This window comes from Phocoena sinus, chromosome 7 (assembly GCF_008692025.1).
Source record: "Phocoena sinus isolate mPhoSin1 chromosome 7, mPhoSin1.pri, whole genome shotgun sequence".
Taxonomy (NCBI): Eukaryota; Metazoa; Chordata; class Mammalia; order Artiodactyla; family Phocoenidae; genus Phocoena; species Phocoena sinus.
Genome location: NC_045769.1, coordinates 68,072,980 through 68,096,319, shown reverse-complemented (window position 1 = coordinate 68,096,319; position 23,340 = coordinate 68,072,980). Strand labels below are relative to the sequence as shown.

The 23,340-nt window shown below is 39.7% G+C and overlaps 1 protein-coding gene and 1 non-coding gene across 7 annotated transcripts in view; one reads left to right on the top strand and one right to left on the bottom strand.

Annotated features, from left to right (window-relative positions):
- COBLL1 (cordon-bleu WH2 repeat protein like 1) overlaps positions 1-23,340 on the bottom strand; it is a 161,047-nt gene that overhangs the window by 92,827 nt on the left and 44,880 nt on the right. Inside the window, exon 1 of one of the 6 annotated variants that reach the window (XM_032637639.1) lies at positions 228-317. The exons of the other annotated variants lie outside the window; for them this stretch is intronic. The gene's annotated coding sequence lies outside the window, so the exon portion shown is untranslated. Of the gene's footprint in view, positions 1-227; positions 318-23,340 lie in introns of those variants that run through there. 6 annotated transcript variants of the gene reach the window in all.
- LOC116757213 lies at positions 14,083-14,214 on the top strand. The gene has a single exon (XR_004350866.1). It is a non-coding gene; the product is annotated as a small nucleolar RNA SNORA42/SNORA80 family (small nucleolar RNA).

The following is a 23,340-nucleotide window of genomic DNA, read 5'->3' as shown; positions in this document are numbered from 1 at the left end:
CATTTAAGTGTGTCAAGGAAAATAAATCAGGTAATTTACTCTCCAAAACACCAATTCAAAAGCCCATAAAATCTTCAGCCTTTTCTATAAAAATTCTGATGGTTCTCACACACGTTAAAAATTTTTGAGTAATAATAGTTCAAAGGAAAATATTAGACTATTTTTAAAAGCAGATGATTAGAAAATGTGAAATTATTATAAAAGTTTTACAAATCATATATACTTACAATTCTTTCAGAAAGTCTCTATGAAACAGTACTGCTCCTTTGACTATTTACACTTCGAGAATGTTAAACCGACTTTCCTGTCCTGTTACTGACTCTTCTGTTTATCATGTGTGTAAGTGCCAGGCACTCCTTACCTCTGGCAAATATGTAAAAGAAGGAATTCACTGGTCTTACAAAATCATTCCGGGAATGATCGTGTAACATTTTCACAGGTCCTTTTTCTGAAGAGAATGTGTTTTGCACGGTAGTTTTAAAAGTAACTCCTTACTAAGCAATTTTAAAACCGGAGAACTCAACGTTTTTGTCTCCTTTATAAAGTTATAAATGCTTGCAGATTCTCAACACAGGCAATTTTTTTAAAAAATTAAGCAACATCTTACTAGATAATTTAATCATTAGATGGTAGTGTTAAGAAACACATCCATAGAATAGTAAAGAAAAAATTACTTGTAGATAGTGTGAAGAAAGCTGGGTATATAAAAATCAGATTCAGAGAAAAGATCATTTAATTTTGTAAAAAGGAAAAAGAAACAGGTAAATTCCCTGCAGATGCTCCAATTGGTTCAAGACAAGCACCATTTTCTACATGGAAACCCCGATACAGTCAATGGAAGCTGATACTTAAGTTACACGGCTTCACCCCACTAACCCAAAACAATATGAGCCCTGATGTGAATCAAGTGTAATCTGAAAGGGTAAGTTTTATAGTCAGTCCTTTTTTAAATCAAAGTTCATCTTTGCAACAATTCAGATTTTTCTAGGATATTCAAAATCAAATACAGATTACTCAAATAAAAACAAAAGAAACTTTGATCCAAAATTACATGTCCCATTATTTTCACTAATAGAAGCATTAGTTCTTCTTCCATATGTGCAATACTGAATCTCACGCAGCTGTAGCCTAAAATAAAACTGAGAACTTCCACTGGGAAGTTCTGGGACTTCCTTTCGGGTTTTGATGAGACTCAGTGTTCTCTTATAGCACTCTAGATATTTTTCGCCAACATCCCTCGCCACAACAAAACCTCTTTAAAAGAGTAACTATAGTTTCCATCTCTATTTCTTACCTTGTATCCACTCAGAAGTCCACACCCATCTGGCTGCCACCCCCTAACCCCACTAAGATAAGGCTGTCCTATGCTTTTATTATCACGAGTGATGCTCGCTATTTTGGTGGATATTGAAGAAGAGGCCTCTTCTCCATTCTTATCTCCCTTGACTCCTTTGTAGTATTCTAAACATCTGATACTGTCAATCCTGAAATCTTTGCCTGGAAGCAGATTCCTACGTATCATACATTCCAGTTCGCCAAGACAGTCCCGATTTGCCTTTGTTGTCCCAGCTTCAGTATTTAAAATCCAAATCCCACTTCACCCTCCTTTCACTCTCAGAGGTGTCCCCGGCTCCACAATCAATTGCATGGTCACCCTACCTGGGTACTGCTACCCATTTTCTTTACATCTCCCAGTCGCTATCTAACTAGACATCCTAAACTTGACAATGCCAAAAGTGAAATCTTTGTCTCTCCTCCCTGAGTCTTTGCCATCTCAATAAACAGCCCACTCAAGCCAAAAACCTAAGGATTAAACTCGAGTCCTCTCTTTCCCTCATTGCCCACATTTAGTCTGAAATAGATGCTGCATCCATATACTCAATCTCCACTACAACCATCCCAGGTCCACCCACCACCCCCTCCCACCGGCAACGCCACTACAGTCTCCCTGCCTCTGCGTTCACACCGCAATCCAATCTCTTCCAAAAACTTCCACAGTGATCATTTTAAAACATAAACTATCAATTCATTCCCTGTTTTAAATCCTCCAAAGGCTTCCTACGGCTCTAAGGATGAATCCCAAAAGCCTCATCCTTGAATGAAGCCCAACAAGACTGGCCCTCTCAGGCCCTCACAGCGCTTTCATAGCCCCCTGTGCCCCAGCAGGCTTGGTTTTCTTGTAGGCCTATTATCCATAAGCCTTCCCAGTCTTAACAGCCTGGCCTTTGCTGTTCCCAAGACCTGGGATGCTTTTCCCTTTGAACTTTCCTCATCACTGAGATCTCAGCTTGTTGTAGACTTTCAAGTATCTCATCTACAGTAGCAAAGCAGTTGCTATCACATCACCCTATTTTAATTCTCTTCAAAACACATATCACTGTTATTTTTCTTTGCATGTTTTGTTGGTCTGGCTGTCCCCCGCAAAACCAGCTCCCTTCAGAATCTAAATTCTGACAAGAGATACCTTGTCAGTCTTTTCACTGCAGGACATCTCCCAGCCTCCCACAGACACTCAGGCCCAGGCAGGGCTGTGTCCTCAGAGCAGGAGGGTCCCCTGCGAGCACCTCTGCCAACAAAGCCCTTCAGCTCCTGCAACAGAGACCATACACACCAGGGCTCCTCCATCAGCCACTGTCCCAGTAATTCAGTCTAGGAGGAAAGAAGAAAAGTTTTGGGGATTGAGTTCCACTAGTTTAGATGCAAAACTAAAAGCAAAGTAAGAGATGTGCAGGTGGGAAATGTGGGTCAGGCCTCCATCTGTGGAAAGTTCTCCTGTTGTACTGCTCCTGAGGTGTGAGGCCTGTTGAGAACAAAGCTTGCCTCATGCACTTTTCATATTTTATGGGGTAAAGTTATGATAACTTTTATTCCTTTTTTAGTTTAGGTACATAATTACAGCATCACTCCCCTGTCCTACAATCCAAGCAAAGTGCTACTTTTGCTAAATGTGGGGCAGTCTATCAAGATAGAGCTGACCACCTAGGCTGATTCCCAGCCTAGTCACTAAGTGGCTGTGTGATCCAGGGCAAGTTACTTATCCTCACTCTATCTTAGATCCTCATCTGTGAAATGGGGTGGTAGTAATGTGTACTCAGGGGTAACATAGAGAAAGTCCTCAGCACAGTGCCTGCAGCACTGAAATGGCAAACACTTATTGAGATTTCTAATGCCCCAAAGAGAACATAAGCAGACCTTTGTAGTAAACAATTTAGAAAGTAATTCTATTCAATTCCCCCTTTAAAAAAGAGGTAAATCAGTTTAAAATTTTTTAATTTATAAGTTAGTAGTCAATTTAAACTTAAAGATACACACACACACACACACACACACATATATATATTATTTTTTTAAGGGATTCTGAGTGAGTCACATGGAAAAGTTTTGAGATTTTTCATGAGGGCTTTTCCTAGACCAACTTTTTTAGCGTGGCTTCCTCTTGGAAAATAATTAATAATTAAACATTAGTTGAAGAATTAAATATTATTTTCCTTGACTGCCAGGATACTGGGTTATGAGCTCTACAAAGACATCATCACCACAAAGTATGGACAGGAGCTGCAGGACACTATTTATTTAGCAACCACTCCACTTTTGTGTATTTTCAGCTTTGTGCCTGATTTAGAAACCTAAATACTGTTTGCCCTGGGCGGTGCTGCCAGTGTCTCCGCCAGGCTAAGTGGAAATCTAAAGGCAGGGTAAGCAAAGACATAGTGGAGATGTTGTGTTTTCAAGAAGATACGTTGTCACCTTGTGAGGTCTCTGGGCAAGGGGTAAATATAATTCCCAGTTAATAATGTGTTCTTCCACTTCGTCAAACTCTAGAACAGACACCCTTTAAGAATACCTTGCCTGTGATGTGCATATTTTCCCCTTGGTGTTTCTCTCATCTTGGGAGAATTTTAAATACACATACGCCCCTCCAGAATTTCGCCAGCGGTGAGTAATGTGTCCTCCTCTGTAATATTCTGAAGTGCACAATGTTGCATTTTAATTGTAAAAGTAATTTTCACGACTTTAAAATCAGAAACATGAAAACAAGATTCAACACCTTATACGTAGATCACAATGAATAATGCATAGAAAATAGCCATTTATCTACTTTGTGTTAAATGATTAGACTTTTTTTAATCAGAAAGTCTTATTTTTTAGGTGCCTCATATCTATATGACAAAAACATCACAATAACGGCCCATGTCCAAAGAAAAAAAGTATGTGGATACTTAAGGAGAGGGGTTGGAACAGTTTTGTGAAAGGGTGCTGAAAATAAAGTTGCTCCTAATGAGTTGTACAAATGTTGGACTAACATTTTAATTTTTAGATAAAGAATGCTTTGGCATCATCACGGGGCTAAGGAGCGGCTCACACCCACTGGACACTTATTGCACGGCAGGCTCTTTGTAGAATGCTCCTCAGGCCCTGTTTCACTCTCCTCACAACAACCCACAAACAGGCACTCTGCCTGTTTGCAAGATACTTAAGGATAAGAACTACTTAGAGAGTCTTGCCAATGAAGTAGTACAACTGAGGGGCAAGATTTGAACCCAAGCAGTCTGACTCTAGACCTACACTCTTGCCCGCTAAACTTAAAGTCAAATTTAATTCCAAATGTGCTCCAAATTAAATCTTCCCACCTGATTTTGTTTCAAAGGGCTTCACTGTGTATCTATAAGCACTCTGTGCTCAAAACGGTTTTTTTTTAGAAGGCATAAAGGAACTACACGCACAGAGAAAACCAATAAAACAGATACTTTTCAACAGATATCAAGAGCATAACTAGGTATTCAAATGTCACTACTGCTTTTTAAGGAAAAAGTAAAAATGCTTTTCTAAATAAATTGATAATATCATGTATTATCAATGCATATAATTTTAAACCTGAGCAAACTCATATATTATTTTATAATGGTATTTTTTCTTTAGCCTCAGAGAAGACTATACAGTAGAGAAAAAGGGAATTTTTATCCTTGTAATTTAGGACATTTTTTATGATACTTTTAATTCATCTGTTACTCTGTATTGCCTTTTACTTTTTTTTTTTTTCTTTTTTTTGCGGTACGCAGGCCTCTCACTGCTGTGGCCTCTCCCACTGCGGAGCACAGGCTCCGGTCACGCAGGCCCAGCGGCCATGGCTCACGGGCCCAGCCACTCGGCGGCATGTGGGATCTTCCCGGACCGGGGCACGAACCCGTGTCCCCTGCATCAGCAGGCAGACTCTCAACCACTGCGCCACCAGGGAAGCCCTGCATTGCCTTTTACTTTTATGTTTTACAGTTTTAGATTTCCACAGATTACAAAAGTGTGAATAACCCTGATGGCTAGCACAGTTATAGCCGTTCATTCTCAGTATTATAAAAGTTTAAGAAAATGCCTGACCTACTTATTTTCAATTCTGTGAGGTTGTTTTACTCCATTAATAGAATTACTTATGTTTTAATATTAAAGAAAATTTCTAAAGTAGAGCTGCTTATCCTTAAATAAACTCTCTATGATGGTTAATATTTTTTGGGTTTTGGTGTTTTTTGGTTTTGTGGGGTTTTTTGGCTGTGCCACATGGCTTGTGGGATCTTAGTTCCCCAACCAGGGATCAAACCGGCGCCCTTGGCAATGAAAGTATGGAGTCCTAACCACTGGACCACCAGGGAATTCCCGTTAATGTATTTTTTAAAAAAATACTCACCTGATCAGAAAATCAGTCTAACAAACTGAAAAGTTTTATTATACCACTATATAAACTGAGCAATAAGGATCAAACCAGAGTATTTCCATTATTTTGCAAGCTATGACATCGAAGTATATACATCAAAAACCAAACAGAAAACAGATTAGTGATTGCCGGGAGCTGGGGAGGGAGGATGTGGAGTGACTGCTTAATGGGTATGGGTCTCCTTTTGGGGATGATGATGAATGTTCTGGAACTGGATAGTTGTGGTTGCACAACACTGTACATGTATTAAATGCTACTATATTATACACATTAAAATAGTTAAAATGGTAAATTTTATGTTATGTGTATTCTATCACAATTTAAAAAAACCAGCCAGATATTTTAAGACTGCTATTAACATAACAAGTAGATTTCTGATGAAAGATTTACACTTCATAACAGCAATTAGGATATAAAGGTAACATGTCTATTAATATACCACTTAATCATAATGTTTAACAAAAGTTGAACATATTAGAATGTTTGAAATAGTAAGAAAATCTATTGCAAGTGTAAGTTTTATCTCCTAGAAAATTATAACTTCCCAAAGAAAGTTATATTTAAAATAAAATGGCTAGGTTTAAAATGTTATCGATAGTTGGGCTTCCCTGGTGGTGCAGTGGTTGAGAATCTGCCTGCCAATGCAGGAGACACGGGTTCGATCCCTGGTCCGGGAAGATGCCACAAGCCACGGAGCAACTAAGCTCGTGCACCACAACTACTGAGCCTGTGCTCTCTAGAACCCGCACTCCGCAACAAGAGAAGCCACCGCAATGAGAAGCCCGCGCACCGCAATGAAGAGTAGCCCCCACTCACCCCAACTAGAGAAAGCCTGCACACAGTAACGAAGACCCAATGCAGCCAAAACTAAAGTAAATAAAATAAATAAATTTATTTTAAAAAAGTTATCAATAGTTCAGTAAATTGTCACTTTCCAACATTTTTTTCTTATATTATACAAAGGTGAGATTAGTATGTGAGTATGACGCCTATGTATTTTTGGACTTCCACAGCAATAATCCAACAATAGATGCCAACATTCCACAGGTCTCTCAGAAAAGCAGGGTGCAATACCTCTCAGGTTGTGGGCTGTGGCCCTGAAAAAGGCCATCCAGTTAATCAGTGTCAGAAACACGTGCCCTGGCTGGGCTGGCCAGAACCAAACACTAAAATCTCTTCCTCCATCCCAGACATTCCAAGCACATCACAGATTAAGAGATAATGGCATCAGACATTCTAATCTTGCAGCAAGAGGTAAGAATGAAGTTCAAACCATCAAACACTACTGATGGGAGTGGATATTGTTACACTCTTTCTAGGCGCCAAACTAGGCCATGAAGAAGAGAAGCAGCAGGTCCAAGTGGACCACTGTAACCTTCTCAGGATTCTTTTCTCTCCTCAACTCATGATGGTTTCTCTCATTTCATAGTGTTCACAGCACTGATCTCTAATTTCATTCATATTAATTTTATGGACTGACTAAAATGCTAAAGTTTCATTTATGTGTGTTTTATATTCTCAAATACACTTTAAGACCCTTGAAGAAGGGAGTGCTATCCCCACAGGCACAGATGCAGAAGCCACACCATAAACACTTGACAATACTTATAATCCTAGATTGTCTTACTGTTCTATTTTCAGGTCTGTATTTTGTATCTCTAACTAAATTTTAAGTTCCATTCTTTCAAAATAATTCACAGATATCTCTTTAGTCCTCCCAAGTTCCTTACACACTGCTAAAGCATATAGAAGGTGTCCACATATATAATTATTTTGCATGGCTGCTTCCATGAATTCCTTTGGTGATGTGTGCACATCCATTGTCCAAAGCACTGCTTCTCTCTAAAAGGCCAGTCCTTTTTTTTTTTTTTTTTTTGCCAGTTCATCATGCAGCATGCAGGATCTTAGTTCCCTGACCAGGGATGGAACTCATACCCCCTGCAGTGGAAGTGTGGGGTCTTAACCACTGGACCGCCAGGGAAGTCCCTAACAAGCCAGTTCTAATGTTAATCCCTCTGAGAAGACAACCCTAACCCATCCCCCTTCCTCCCAGTGGAACATTCTAGCCCCCTGCCCTGTGTTCACTAAGCACTTAGCAGAGGACATTCACAAGTAATCAGAGTGCAAAAGCTCTATATGATACTTACGAAGCATTTATCTGTTTCCCTTCCTACACTGTGGATTCCTTTAGGGCAGGAAATTTGTCGTTTTCATTTTTCAATTTCATTGGTACCAGAAGGGTCAATAAATGATTTTTAAAATGATGAATATAAAAAGTAAATGGATATAAAAATAAGGGTATTTAGACATTCATGAGAAAACTTCTAGAGACCCTCATGAATGAATTGAAGTAGTCAAAGATTTAGAGTTGGGTTTTTTTGTTTGTGTTTTTGTTTGTTTTGTTTTCTTAAAGTAAAAAAAAACAATAGCTCTTTATGATGAAACAGGGAGAGAGCCACAACTTCCAGCAGGGGAAGTTACACCAAACGTTTTCATGTGCGCTAGGAGATACAAAAGTGAGAGGCAATGCAATTGCTAGTAGTTGCTATGGTAGCAAAAATAAACCTTGTACAGAATTTCCAGTCATCGTTTAACTATGCTATCTACTCGCTGAGGTGTTTTCAGTGGTGTTTGAGCCCAAGAAAGGAAAAATAACATCTGAGGCTTATTCTCCAGGAAGAAAATAGGAAGCTGATATATGGGCAACAGCTGAGGTCTTCCTCAATTAAAACATAGCTAGAGGGGCTTCCCTGGTGGCGCAGTGGTTGAGAGTCCGCCTGCCGATGCAAGGGACACGGGTTCGTGCCCCGATCCGGGAAGATCCCACATGCCATGGAGCGGCTGGGCCCGTGAGCCATGGCCGCTGAGCCTGTACGTCCGGAGCCTGTGCTCCGCAACGGGAGAGGCCGCGGCGGTGAGAGGCCCATGCACCGCAAAATAATAATAATAATAAAAATAAATAAATAAAAACATAGCTAGAGGAAATCCTAACCCCCTCTCCCCAAAAGGCGGACTTTTTAAACCAGCCATGTATAAAATAGGAAGCTAATGGTAATAAAGGGACTGAAATGAAGCAGTGACATTTAAAAGATAATACATCTAACTTTTCAGATGAATATTATGTCTTAAGTTCAATTTACAGTTTTCCTAAGTATAAAAATAATTCTAGTTAACAAAGTTGTCCTTGCTGCATGGAGAAATAAATCAAGAGTATTTGAACACATGGGCTTCCCTGGTGGTGCAGTGGTTAAGAATCCACCTACCAATGCAGGGAGCACAGGTTTGAGCCGCGGTCCGGGAAGATACTACATGCCGCGGAGCAACTAAGCCGCTGTGCCACAACTACTGAGCCTGCGCTCTACAGCCCGTGAGCCACAGCTACTGAGCCCGAGTGCCACAACTACTGAAGCCCGTGCGCCTAGAGCCTGTGCTCCGCAACAAGAGAAGCCACCCAATGAGAAGACCACGCACCGCAACAAAGAGTAGCTCCCACTCGCCACAACTAGAAAAAGCCCGCGCGCAGCAACAAAGACCCAAGGCAACCAAAAATAAAAATAAATAAATTAATTAAAAAAAAAAAACTTTCCCTAGACCCATATGAGGCTTCTGGAGAAAGTAAACCCCACAAAATTGTTCTATTATTGATTTCAGATGTTCCTCTCTTATGATTTAGTCTTAATTTCTGTAACAAAATCTGAAATAAACTATTAGAATTTGAAAGTGTAAGAAGCCCTTTCGTTATAGGGAATAAAAATAACAGCCACCATAATAGACTCTTGTCAGTTGCTTCCTCAATATCTATTTCATACTTCTTGTACAGTTTAGCAGTTCTGGTGACTAGGGGGTGGTGATTTCCATAAGCTAGCCACATAAGTGGGCCCTAATGGCCTAAAAGAAGCGGCAAAAATCTCACAACCTTACTACTGCGATTGACAATAATTCAAGCCCAAACCAACTGGAGGCTGGCATTACTCTGGTCATAGGAATTGCTATGAAGATCATGGCTTAAAGCTGACCCATAGTGAAGCCCAGGAGTCTTTTTTGACAATCAGGGGAAGAGAGACTTTCTTCCCCAAGAAAGATTGATGTGCAGATGTGACATTTGGAACTACTGCATCTATTGAACTATCATGCATCAGAAGGCCTGGATTCAAATCAACTTGGCATCTTCTTCTTCTTCTTTTTTTCTTTTTTTTTTAAATGTAGAAAAATATAACAGTAACTTCCATGGAGGTTCAGAAAATTACATGAGATATATGCAGAGAATCTGCCACCAGGTTATCCAGGCCCACTTTCTCCCTCCAGTAGCACCCACTAGCTGGAGGACTGAAAAGAGGAATATTATAATTTCGGCTGATTCAGGTTTACGGTTGGTGGCATGTTGAGCCAAAGTTTGTCTAGGGAGAAAAGAAAACTTGAAACTGAGCTGGCTATTGAAGGCAGTTTAAATGACTGACCTGGGAGGTTAGACAGAACAAAGAAATAAATGCATAAGAAGCCAGATAACTAAAAACATATAAGAAGAGATGTAAAGAGTAGTAGAATGGCTTTAGTAGGAAAGAGAGGAGGATAAGACTCTGTAGAGGACTTCCCTGGTGGCGCAGTGGTTAAGAATCCGCCTGCCGGGCTTCCCTGGTGGTGCAGTGGTTGAGAGTCCACCTGCTGATGCAGGGGACGCGGGTTCGTGCCCCGGAGCGGCTGGGCCTGTGAGCCATGGCCGCGAAGTCTGCGTGTCCAGAGCCTGTGCTCTGCAGCGGGAGAGGCCACGACAGTGAGGGGCCCACGTACCCCAAAAAAAAAAAAAAAAAAAAAGAATCCGCCTGCCAATGCAGGGGACACGGGTTCGAGCCCTGGTCCAGGAAGATCCCACATGCCACGGAGCAACTAAGCCCGTGCGCCACAGCTACCAAGCCTGCGAGACACAACTACTGAGCCTGCGAGCCACAACTACTGAAGCCCACGCACCTAGAGTCCGTGCTCCACAACAACAGAGAAGCCACTGCAGTGAGAGGCCCACACACCACAACGAAGGGTAGCCCCCGCTCACAACTAGAGAAAGCTCGTGCGCAGCAATGAAGACCCAATGCAGCCAAAAATAAATAAACAAATGAATAAAAATTTAAAAAGAATCTGTAGAGTGAGTGAAATTTCTGACTTTATCATTTCAGAGGTATGCTAATTCCAGTAGCAACAAGGGAGATAGTTGGCAGGACCACAAGAGAGGGGGCTTTTGTTTTTGTTTTTAAAATTAAAAAAAACACACACACAAAACATTAAGATAGGGTACTGGATGAGTCAAATACTCCATCTTAATAGAGATCATGATGACAGTTTAGAGCGACTGAGAAAAAACGGCAGGGGAAGGGCAGCTATTTTTCTGTTAACTTATAAACTGGTATCTTATTATTTTACTAAGCATAAAAACTTTTAAGAAGATAAGTAAAGAAAAAAGATGGAAAGACTACACAAGGAACTCCAGAAAAGAAAACATGGTTTACATGGCCAAGAGTGTTTGGCCAGACAGTATCAATCTCCAAAGTAGTGAGAATTGGTATCAATCTCTAAGGCAGTAAGATTCTTGATTTTTTACATCCCCTCTGGCAAGAGTATAGAATATAAAGCAAAAACAGGGCACAGGGAAAAGCTAGTATTGGTATTACCTCTGTGCTTAGGAGAATGACTCTCTTTCAAAGGAAACACAATGTTCTTGAAGGGCATGAATAACATGGACAAGCAGAGGGAGGTGTGTAACGTGTTTATCCCTGAGTAGAGAGGTTCAGAGGGTACAGCTGAATACTTAGCCAACCCCTTAATTCTCAAAAGTCTCTATATTTTTAGCATTGTATTATTTCTATTCAGATTTCAGAATAGGTGAGAAGATTAATTTAATTACTACTTAAATACCTACCTGAAAACCTATAATCAGCAAGCCTATTTCTCACATCAAAATCTAGATTGTAATTGCAGATATTCTCTCTGCAATTACCCCTTTTACAGGACGTTTTCCAAAATAAGTAATAATTGAGTGTAACTGGATAATGCTCAGCTAAGATTACTACTTACTTTCCTGCCCTTAAGTTGATGGACGTTTTATACATATTGGGCCAATTACATAACCATGAACACTTCCAAAACAGCCAGCTGGTTTTTTTAGCTTACCAGTTGTGCTTTTTTTCTTTTTTTTCTTATACTCAAATGCATTGAGAGGAAACAGATGAAGGCGATAAAAATACAAATATCAAGATAAAAATATGAATACAAATTCTCTATAATTAAACATGAACCAAAGACTCCTTCCTCAATTTTTTCTCTTAGCTTAGAAACTGGTATCTTATATTTGCTCACTAAGCATAAAAACTTTTAAGAAGATCAGTAAATAAAAAACTGGAAAGACTACACAAGGACCTCCAGAAAAGGAAACATGGTTTACATAACACAGCAACGGTCACTGAGGGAAAGTTTTGGAGGACACTACTTCTCTCTAGAAGCCAATTCAGCTTTTGACAGTTTTAGGCACCTGAACTAACAACAATGCCAAAAGACACAATTTTAGCTTAGAAATAACTTCCTTCCTTTCCACAGTTTTGTATAACTTGAACTATTGCCTTATAATGTGCTCTCCAAAAGATAACTCCCATCAGAAATCTCCAGGAAAATCCACATCTAAATTACTTTCCATCCAGAAATAAGGTATATATAAATACATAAGTTTATATTGTACACACACACTTTATTCTCTGCAGCTTACCTTTGAAAAAGTACTCTGCTGAATACTCTCCCAGAGTTATATCACTAACTACTTTTTTCTGGTACTTTGGGATTAAGAACTAGAGTTTAGCTCCAGCATCCCTTGCTCCATTTGCTATAATATCCAACCTCCTAAAAATGTTTTTAAAAAAAGTATAACTGGGCTTCCCTGGTGGCGCAGTGGTTGAGAGTCCGCCTGCCGATGCAGGGGACACGGGTTCGTGCCCCGGTCTGGGAGGATCCCACATGCCGCGGAGCGGCTGGGCCCGTGAGCCATGGCCGCTGAGCCTGCGCGTCCGGAGCCTGTCCTCCGCAACGGGAGAGGCCACAACAGTGAGAGGCCCGCGTAACGCATAAAAAAAAAAAAAAAAAAAGTATAACTGCACATATTAATCAAATATTTATTTTAAAAGTATTTATTCACCAAAAAATTCCCGAATGGCATGGTTAAAAAAAAAATCTTTGTGGTTACCAGAGGCGGGGGGGGGGGGGGCAGAATGAAGGTGGTCAAAAGGTACAAACTTCCAGTTATACGATAAAAAAGTACTAGGGATGTGATGTACAGTATAATCAGTATAATTAAGACTGCTCTATGTTATATATGAAAGTTGAGATCAAATCCCAAGTGTTCTCACCACAAGGAAAAAACTGTTTTTTAAATGAGATTACTGGATGCTCACTAAACTTACGGTGGTCATCATTTCGTGATGTATGTAAGTCAAATCATTACGCTGTACACCTTAAACTTATAAAGTGCTATATGTCAACTGTATCTCAATAAAACTGGAAGCAAAAAAAAGGAACACTCATCCTAACAGCAAACAGATTATATCTAGAAGCTGCTAACATATCATGATGGCAGTTTCTCAGAAATTAAATTACTGTTAGAAGAAAATATCTTGTCAACTATATATATACTCCCTCAAAACACTGGAAAGATTGGAAAATCTTCCACAGGACATAGGACCAGAAAGGCCCAAGGTGATATTTTAATGAGGGTCAGAGGTGAGGAAGGTCAGGAAATGTGGTCATGGAAAACAAAGCCAGGTCTCCTCCATCGCCATGATTCTTTTTTAATGGTACTAATGGTAGGATGGATATAGTGGACTGGAGCTCAACGTCCATACCAATGTCCTTCCTGTGTACCTTCCTTTATGACAGAGGCCAAAACCCTACACGTTTCTTTTTCCAGGCTCCCTTGCGACCACGGGTCTACAAATTAGATATGCAGGCACGAGATTAGGAAGAAGAAAGTGAGCTAAGCAAGGTTGTGAGACGCTGCGTTTTGCTGCCACAGCACTCCTTTGTCCAGTAACTAATCTCATGGGTATAAAAAAACAAAGCATGGATGGGACACTTTTTTTTTTCTTTCTGCATCACAGCGATACTCTAAGGGCAGCTTCTCCACCTTCCTGACTGTAGTAGAAGCAGCAGTGCCTCTGCCAGGCCAGATAAAAGGCATTAACACACCTAAAGGCCTAGCCTAGGTCCTGCTGCTCTTAACTGCCAACACTTTTATCAATATCATTCCCTTCTCTTCTACTTAAAACAGCTAGGTTTTCTTTTATGCTCTGAAACTGAAAACTGATACTACACATTTGTATTAAGATATTTAAAAAGATAAGTGCTATGCATGGGTTTGGATTTATGGCAGGCCCATCCCCCTGGGCCTCACACAGTGTCCCATGCTGGAGCAAACTGGCTCGGAACCATTGCCCGGCTTCTGCCTGTAGGCTGCAGGCACTGAAGCGGGTTGCACAGTGGGGACAAAATATATATAAGTGCTCAATTATTTTATTTTTTTAATCCAAATCCTCCTTTGATAAACGCATAAGAGAGGCTGTCTTAAGTAAGGAGTAGATCCACTTCCCAAACCAATTTCCCATTTGCTCCTGAAAGAGGAGCTAGGGTCTTGGTTATCTCATAACTGAAAATGGTCAGCTTTTTACAAAGCATCATGACTAAGAAACATAACACAAGTTAATACCTAGGGCCGAATTCAGGCTCCTTTACTCACTATGTGACCTTGGGCCTCAGTTTCCTCAACGTTCAAATAGCTCAGTACCAACCACACAGAAACACTGCTAAACACTATGTATTAAAATTGCATATGTAAAGTACCTTAACAAGCACTAGATGCCATAAGGGGGGGAAAATTCCCTTTTCAAGTCACTTAAAAGTTCTTTTGGCTCAATAAGACTTCTAGGAATACTTAAAGTTTTGAAACATTCGTTTTTTTTTTTACTAATGCTGTGTATATGGAGAGAACACTTTTAAGCACATACTCTTTATCTGTGAAGATCCTACCCTTCAAAAACTCCTGCCCGAAAATCAGTATCGGGGAAGATTAAGTGACCTACTGCTGCCCCACCCCAGGGTTAATCCCTTCCATGGCCTACAATACTCCAGACCTCTCTTTGGAGTGGACGTTCCATGGGAAGACACACCCTGTAGTTCCCACCCATAAACATTCTTACCACGAAACTCCACTGAATTTCCAATCAGGGATCACTACTCAGCCTAGGGTAAAAAGAATCACCAACTTTATCTTGTGCCCCTTAATTCCAAAAGCAGTCCAGAGATAATATGCTCCTAGACGCGCCCCCCACCCCAGCAGCAAAGGGCAGAAACTCTTAAATTTACCCTTGTGAGCCAGACCTACCCCCAAGTAGATTATGATTCAGGTCTCTGAAATACCCAGTATATCCCTTTCTGGGGTGACTCGCACACTATTTATATTGTAGAAATAAACAGAAAATTTTTTTCAGCTGGAACAAAACCCTGCTACATGATAGTGGTTTATAAAAGAAAGGTTTTGGCCTTTTCTTTAAAATATAAAACTAAGAAAGAAGGGATTTATACCATCTTAGATTTCCAGCACTATCAAAACTGAATCTTTTACAAATGTGATATATTTTAGCTAACAAGACTTAATTTCAAGTATTTTTGCATAATTTTGACATACATTTTATTTTGCCAGAAAATTCTAGAGGAAAACAAATGAGAGACTTTTATGATAATGTTTGACCCTAATTAATCTTTGTTTTTGCATGGATCCTTATGACTCAAATCACTAGTGACCAGGAAACATGCTGTACTTTGACAGATTTTTGTTTTTATAGCTTCCATGTTAAGTTCTACGTGAAATTCCCTTCCAATACTAATGGGTGTACATGTGATGAGAAATAAAAAGGAAAAAAGAATCCTAGTATTTCATAGAATAAGAAAGACATTTGTACGAGAAACCATTCAGCAATTCAAAACCAAGTACAGGCCTATTTATAGCAGGCTGAGGTTAGTACCATTTTACTCATCAGAAAAATCAATAAGACCGTAAGTATTTTCCTTTATAAAGCACGAAGTATGAACATCATTAGGGTCATTCATTATAAAGGCAGTTTTCAATTACAAATTAAAGATTTGTGTGTGTGTGTGTTTCAAAATTCATATTATGAAAAGTTTTACATGATAGTTAAACAACTTTTACATAAGTTATTTAATTACTCAATCATAGTTAGGCCCCCCAAATCATATGGTTTTCTATTTATAATCACCAGGCCACATATACTTAGAAGAGGAAGAATGAATTTGAAGGAAGTAACAGCAGAACTCTTTGTTAAGCAAAAGAATTGTCTGCCTTTTTAATGTGCCAACTGCTTAAAAGGAAAAATCCAAACCTCAAAACTGAAGTTGAGCCACAGCCTTCTCATCTGTATCCTGGCAATAGTGGTACCTAAATCATTCCATAGATGTAAGATAAAAGAAAATTGCACTCATCTAAATGCTACGTATGAAGAGTAGAAGGAATGTCTTCGAGTTTGAGAGGCATCTTACACCTGGGGGCAGTCCTGGTAAGGATTTTCAGAAGTATACAGATACAAGTTCATTTAAGGTGATTTGGGGGAGGGCATGGGGTGAGGTGGGTAGGGAAGACAAAAATCAGGTGAGGGAAATGCAGACATCCTTAAAAATCGAACAATGCCATACTTAGAATTCTGACATTTCAGTGACCCTTTACTTCAGGCACAGTGATGATCCAGCAAACTTCATACCATTTGGCAAATTCCATTGTTGAGTCAGGGGCACACCCCTGAACAATGCAGTCAGAGACGAAGGGAGGAGAAAGAATAGGACTAAGTGGGGCTCAGTACATACACGGCACAGGTACTTAAACTCCCCAGGAATCACAAGGGAACTTCATCTCCCTACACAAAGTGTGATGGTTCAAATACATCCCCTTGCACCCCACCCCTTTCTCCACCCTCCCTGCCTTGGGTTGCTCTAGTGTTTTCTTCTTAAGTCAATACCATTTATACATAAAAGCAAAAGACATTGTTAAACTCACAAATCCTTTCCCCACCCAACGAGTACTAGTATTTAAGACCCGGTATTGTTCAGAAAAGCCAAGGATATGAATTTTTGAGCCTCCTAAGTCAATGCCAACAGCAAGAGCCAATACAAACAAAAGTGAATTGTGAGAAATACTTATCACAGTTACCAGTCTTCACTAAGCCCACTTCCTTCTAGGACTCTTCTCATCTTCATCTCTAGGGAAAAGTTGCTTCCACATATCAAGTAATCAAATATGTTTATTTTGAAAGGGAAACTACCCTAGATGCTTCTTTTAAAGTTACTCCTTTATAACAGCATGCTAAAAGGAGAACTTTAATTTTTTTTTAAAGTGACACAGTACTTTGAAGCACTCACAAGGCTAAAAGGATACACACCGAAAAGTCTTCAACAGAAGAGGAATATTATGCATATTATACACATATACAGATAGAAAAAGGATATTTTTTACTTCTGATAAAAATATGCAATTCCCTCAGGGTTTAGCAAATTAAAGTGAATTGAATGCCACTTAAATTTCTTCATGGTATTTTACTACTCATCATTTCCATTGACTCATTGTATTTTATTAAACTTACCATGCAAATACCTTCCAAACCCTTCTTGTACCTGGAGTGGATAAACTGCCCAATTACCACCTCCCAGTTAAATTAACTCTCTCTAGGTCTGCACTCTAAGAAAATTGAGCCTGAGCTTGTGCCTCCTGATGTGACATGTTATGAAATATATGATGCCATCTACAGTATATTCTAGTCAAACACCATTTAACTTCAGTCCATGTTGCCTAGATCTAACTGTCCCATATAGAGGGATTTAAGAACAAGCTAACACCACCACAAGGAAACAACAGAAAAATCCAGAAAATGCAATATTTTGTAGGACAAATGGCCTGGTCCTTTCAAAAGTCAACGTCATGACTTTAGAAGTTTACAGGACATAACCAGATGCACAGCAAAGCCCCAGAGTAGATCCTAATTAGAACAAAGTACCTATAAATGTGTTAGAGGCAACTGAGCCAATGTGAGAATGGACTGGGTAATACATAAAATGAAAATGTATTGACATGGAAAGGTGAAGAGCATTAACAGGAAAAAAAAAAAAAAGCAGTTGATAAACCAGCATGAACAGCATTTCATTTGGGTAAAAACAAATGTGTATGGGCATGAACAGATTTTGAATTCTACACCTTGAAGGGTAAATAAAGATAATCTCTGGGTAAGAGAATGTCACTTTACCTTACTTTTGCTTATTAATATCTTCTAGCTTTCTAGAATGGATATTTCTAATAAAGTAATAGTAACATAAACTTATTATAATTAATTAAAACCTTAAAAAGAGGTTGGGTTTCTGCCCACGTAACCAGTCTCATAAAATTTTATGGTGTGTGATGACAGATGGAGTTGCTGGCCTTCCAAAAAGAAGAGAAGGTGTTTAGTTAATAAAACTGTCTGACGGAAAAAAAATTAATTGAAATCCTTTCACATCTAGAATTGCCCATAAACGTTCTAAAAGTCAATGCTATTCACAAGGCTAGAAGGAAAATGAGGCATTGCTTCTAGGAATTTTGCTGATGTCATCAGTCACAGGTAAAATATCAATGTAACTGAAAGTCCTTTCATGTGCAGGCATTACCAAGCTAGGCAATGCTGGGTCCCTGCTGGCTGAAATCTGCCAGGCAAGCTGGGAGAGGGGGTGATAAGGGGTATCAGAGGGGGAAAGATGGACCCGCAAACTTCTACCCTTAAACTACAGCCCGAAACACCCTCGACAAACAAGACAACCACGATTAACTTGAGACCAGCTGATGCAAACTCAACAGCTTCCAGAAGATTTAAAGGATGTTATGATCAAAGTTCAGCAAGTCTTTCATATACCATTGGTATGATTTCAGTTGTCATAAGTTTTATAATTCATTCCTTCAGAAGACAGAAAATTGCATGCAAGGCCAAATGAGTACCCAAGTTCACATTCTGCATAATTTCTAGATTTGATATGTTGGCATAATCCCTCACAACAGATGCTGTGTCAGTTAACAGTTTACTGTCTCTCAGTTCCAGATGCTTCAATGCACGCCTTGAGCTAAACAACGGAATTCCTTTACTCATCCCTCCTTTAAAGTAGGCATGACGTTAAGCTTTCGTATGGAGGGCACTGGGACATTGAAGAGGAAAGGACTTCCTGGAATTCCTGGCCTGGGCTGGGGTTAGGCGGGGGGAGGGGGGGGTCCACAGGGAGAGACATCTGGTAGACCCTGCCCCAGCCAGGGGCACAGAACATCATCCCCCATGATCTTGCTGCCTCTTCCTGCAGCAACTTCTTATCAGTCTGAAACCTTCATGAGCTCACCTGAGAGACAAAAATGTCCAAATAAATCCTCGGTGGAATCTTTCTGATCCCGGAGTTTATGCTCTTTCATTTCACCATGACCATCTTCCCCTTCCTCCCTTCGGATGTCTATCCTTCATCAAAATGAAGCATAACTGAAATATTTTGTCAGCTTGTGTTTTCAAGACACTCTGATTATATTTTTTTGAACTAAGATACATTTTTCTTCCAAGAAAAACGGGAGGGAATATGGAGGACACTGTGCCCACTTTTGAAAAAGCCAGTGAGTACCTTCTTCCTCTACGAAACAAGTGACCTTTTTTTTTGTTTGTTTGTTTTTGTTTTTTGCGGCACGCGGGCCTCTCACTGTTGTGGCCTCTCCCGTTGCAGAGCACAGGCTCCGGACACGCAGGCTCAGCGGCCATGGCTCACGGGCCCAGCCGCTCCGCGGCATGTGGGATCTTCCCGGACCGGGGCACGAACACGTGCTCCCTGCATCGGCAGGCGGACTCTCAACCACTGCGTCACCAGGGAAGCCCGTGACCTCTCTTTTGTTACCCTTTTCGCCAAGCAAGAGGTCTTCTAACAGATACAAATGTTACTAAGTAGTTTCAATTTCTGGGGAAACCAGATTGAAACTGAAACTACATAATTTTACTACTAAATGATTATGCTTGGCTACAGAATTATTAAAATTTACATTGAAAGGATCAGTTATTACTGGAGATAAAGTCAGAAATCTATGGTTATATTGGCTTGTGCTTAGTATACCTAAAGCAAACTTTAAACACGGAAGTGGTCAACAAATTTAAAAGAAAATGTATTTGCCCTAATTTCAACACAAAAATTGTCAAGGCTCTCACTACAGAATTTCTGAGTGGATAAATCAGCAGTGAATAAAAAAACAAAATCTGAGACTCCTAGGCAAATTAAGGAAGTTTATTCCCTCTTTAAAATACCCGCCTCTACATCTCATCATCATTTGTATAAAAATTTTAAATGTGTAACAGATTTCCCACAATTTGTTTCATACACACAGATTTGTTTTTTAAATATCAATTCTCCAATCCTCTCTAAAGTTTGCCAAGGCTGGCAGCAGAATCAGTCTTAAATAGCTCAAACATAATTTTTCATGACTTCTCTTCTTTAAGGAAAATTGTCATAAATATGTTACTCTGACATCACATATTCAACTCCAATTACTCAAACCAAAAATTATTATTTTCCTTTAATAAATACTTTAAGACTATAAATAGGAGTTGGGTATTCAGAGTTGAGAAAAGAGTTGTACTGTAATTTTCCTGACAGGGAGTAGACAAGGGAGAAATGTTACAAGATCTCAACACATATGTGGATTGCCTGATAATAACAAAATTTTTTTAAATAAATTTCTATCCTTTTTAAAATTTTTATTTTATTTATTTTTGGCTGCATTGGGTCTTCATCGCTGCACGCGGGCTTTCTCTAGTTGTGGTGAGCGGAAGCTACTCTTAGTTATGGTGTGCGGGCTTCTCATTGCAATGGCTTCTCTTGTTGCAGAGCACGGGCTCTAGGAGCACAGGCTTTAGTAGTTGTGGCACTTGGGCTTAGTCGCTCCGTGGCATGTGGGATCTTCCCGGCCAGGGCTCGAACCCGTGTCCCCTGCATTGGCAGGTGGATTCTTAACCACTGTGCCACCAGGGAAGCCCAACAAACAAAATTTGATATGTGATTAGAAAGACTTAGTTACAGTCACTGCAAAAGAGATTGTTCTTGGTTCTAGGTGCAGGAAAGATGAGGTAAGCACACACTACCCTGTCTCTCGAATAGAATACAGATGTAAAGCTTAGATGGAATGCATGAAGCAACAATCTGAGGACCCAGAGTAAACTGGAGCAAGTGGACTGAAGAAGACCAGAATTCAAAGTACCACTGAACTGGTGATGAATTAACCATTTCTTTCCCTTCAGTATACCCCAGCCAGGACTCAAGGCAGCCCAAAACTCAGAAGCAGACAACAGATGCAAAGAGAAGCCCAGTAGTTCAGAGTCAAGGAGCTGGAAAGTGGTCTCTTAATGCACAGAAATAAAAAGTAAAATATCTTTTAAAATTTCCTTTCATAGAGAAAAACAAATACCGTATGCTAACACATATATGTGAAATCTAAAAAAGAAAAAAAGGTCATGAAGAACCTATGGGCAAGACGGGAATAAAGTAAAGACACAGACCTACTAGAGAATGGACTTGAGGATATGGGGAGGGGGAAGGGTAAGCTGTAACAAAGTGAGAGAGTGGCATGGACATATATACACTACCAAACGTAAAATAGATAGCTAGTGGGAAGCAGCTGCATAGCACAGGGAGATCAGCTTGGTGCTTTGTGACCACCTAGAGGGGTGGGATAGGGAGGGTGGGAGGGAGACGCAAGAGGGAGGGGATATGGGGATATATGTATATGTATAACTGATTCAGTTTGTTATAAAGCAGAAACTAACACACCATTGTAAAGCAATTATACTCCAATAAAGTTGTTAAAAAAATTTCCTCTCATAAAAATCAAAAATATTTCTACATAATAGCCAAGAAAAAATTTAAAATACCACAAAAGTGAACTATGTGGATATAACTTCATCAAAATGTATACAGAATCTATATTCTGAAACCTACATGACACTGATAAAAGAAATCAGAGAAGACCTAACTAAATGGAGAGGCATACAATGTTCATGGATTAGAAGACTCAACAAAGTAAAAAGGTCCATTCTTCCCAAATTGATCCATATATTTAACACAATTCCAGTCAAAACTCCAGCAGATTGGCAATATACACTAATATGTATAAAATGGATAACTAATAAGAGCCTGCTATATAAGAAAATAAATAAAATTCAAAAAAAAAAAAATCCTCCAGCAGAATTTTTGCAGCTATAGACAAGCTGATTGTAAAATACATAGGAAGGCAAAGGACTGAGAATAGAAACAATTTGAAAAAGAAGAGAAAGCTAGAGAACCCATACTACTTGATTTCAATCTTACTATAAAGCTAATCAAAACAGTGTGGTATTGACAAATGGATAGACACATAGATCAACAAAACACAATAGAGAGCCTAGAAAGAAAGTCACACAAATATAAAGAACTTATTTTTGACATAGGTTAAAATTCAATAGACAGAGGATAGTCTTTTCAACAAATGATGTTTGAACAATTGGACATATGTATGCTAAAAAACAAACAAACAAAAAACTCTATACCTGGGCTTCCCTGGTGGCGCAGTGGTTGAGAGTCCGCCTGCCGATGCAGGGGACACGGGTTCGTGCCCCAGTTCGGGAAGATCCCACATGCCGCGGAGCGGCTGGGCCCGTGAGCCATGGCCGCTGAGCCTGGGCGTCCGGAGCCTGTGCTCCGCAATGGGAGAGGCCACAACAGTGAGAGGCCCACATACCGGTTAAAATAAAAACAAAAACAAAAAAAAAAACTCTATACCTATAACAAAACTTAACTCAGGGTAAATAATAGCTCTAATTACAAAGGAAAGCTCTAATTACAAACAAAACTTAACTCAGGGTAAATAATAGCTCTAATTACAAAGTTAAGGCTTACAAAACATACACAGGAGAATATCTTCATGATCTGGGGTTAGGCAACAACTTCTTAGATAAGACACCAAGGAACAATCCATAAAAGAAAAAAATTGACAAATTGGACCTTATTGAAATAAGAAATTTTTGACCTATAAAATACACCCTTAAGAGAATGAAAGGACAAACTATAGTCAGGGAGAAAATATCTGCAACTCACATTAGACAAAGAATTTATATCCAGAATATATAAATAACTGAATATTCAACAATAAGAAAACAAATAAGCCTGTTTAAAAAATCAACAAAGGGCTTAAACAGACAGTTCACTAAAGAGGATCAACAAAAGGGAAATAAGTACACCAGAAGGTCTATCAACACCTAGCACCACTAGGGAAATGTAGATTAAAAACAAAATGAGGGCTTCCCTGGTGGCACAGTGGTTGAGAGTCCGCCTGCCGATGCAGGGGACATGGGTTCGTGTCCCAGTCCGGGAAGATCCCACATGCCAAGGAGTGGCTGGGCCAGTGAGCCATGGCTGCTGAGCCTGCGTGTCTGGAGCCTGTGCTCCACAATGGGAGAGGCCAGAATAGTGAGAGGCCCACATATCGCAAAAAAAAAAAAAAAAATGAGATCACTACACACCTATTAGAA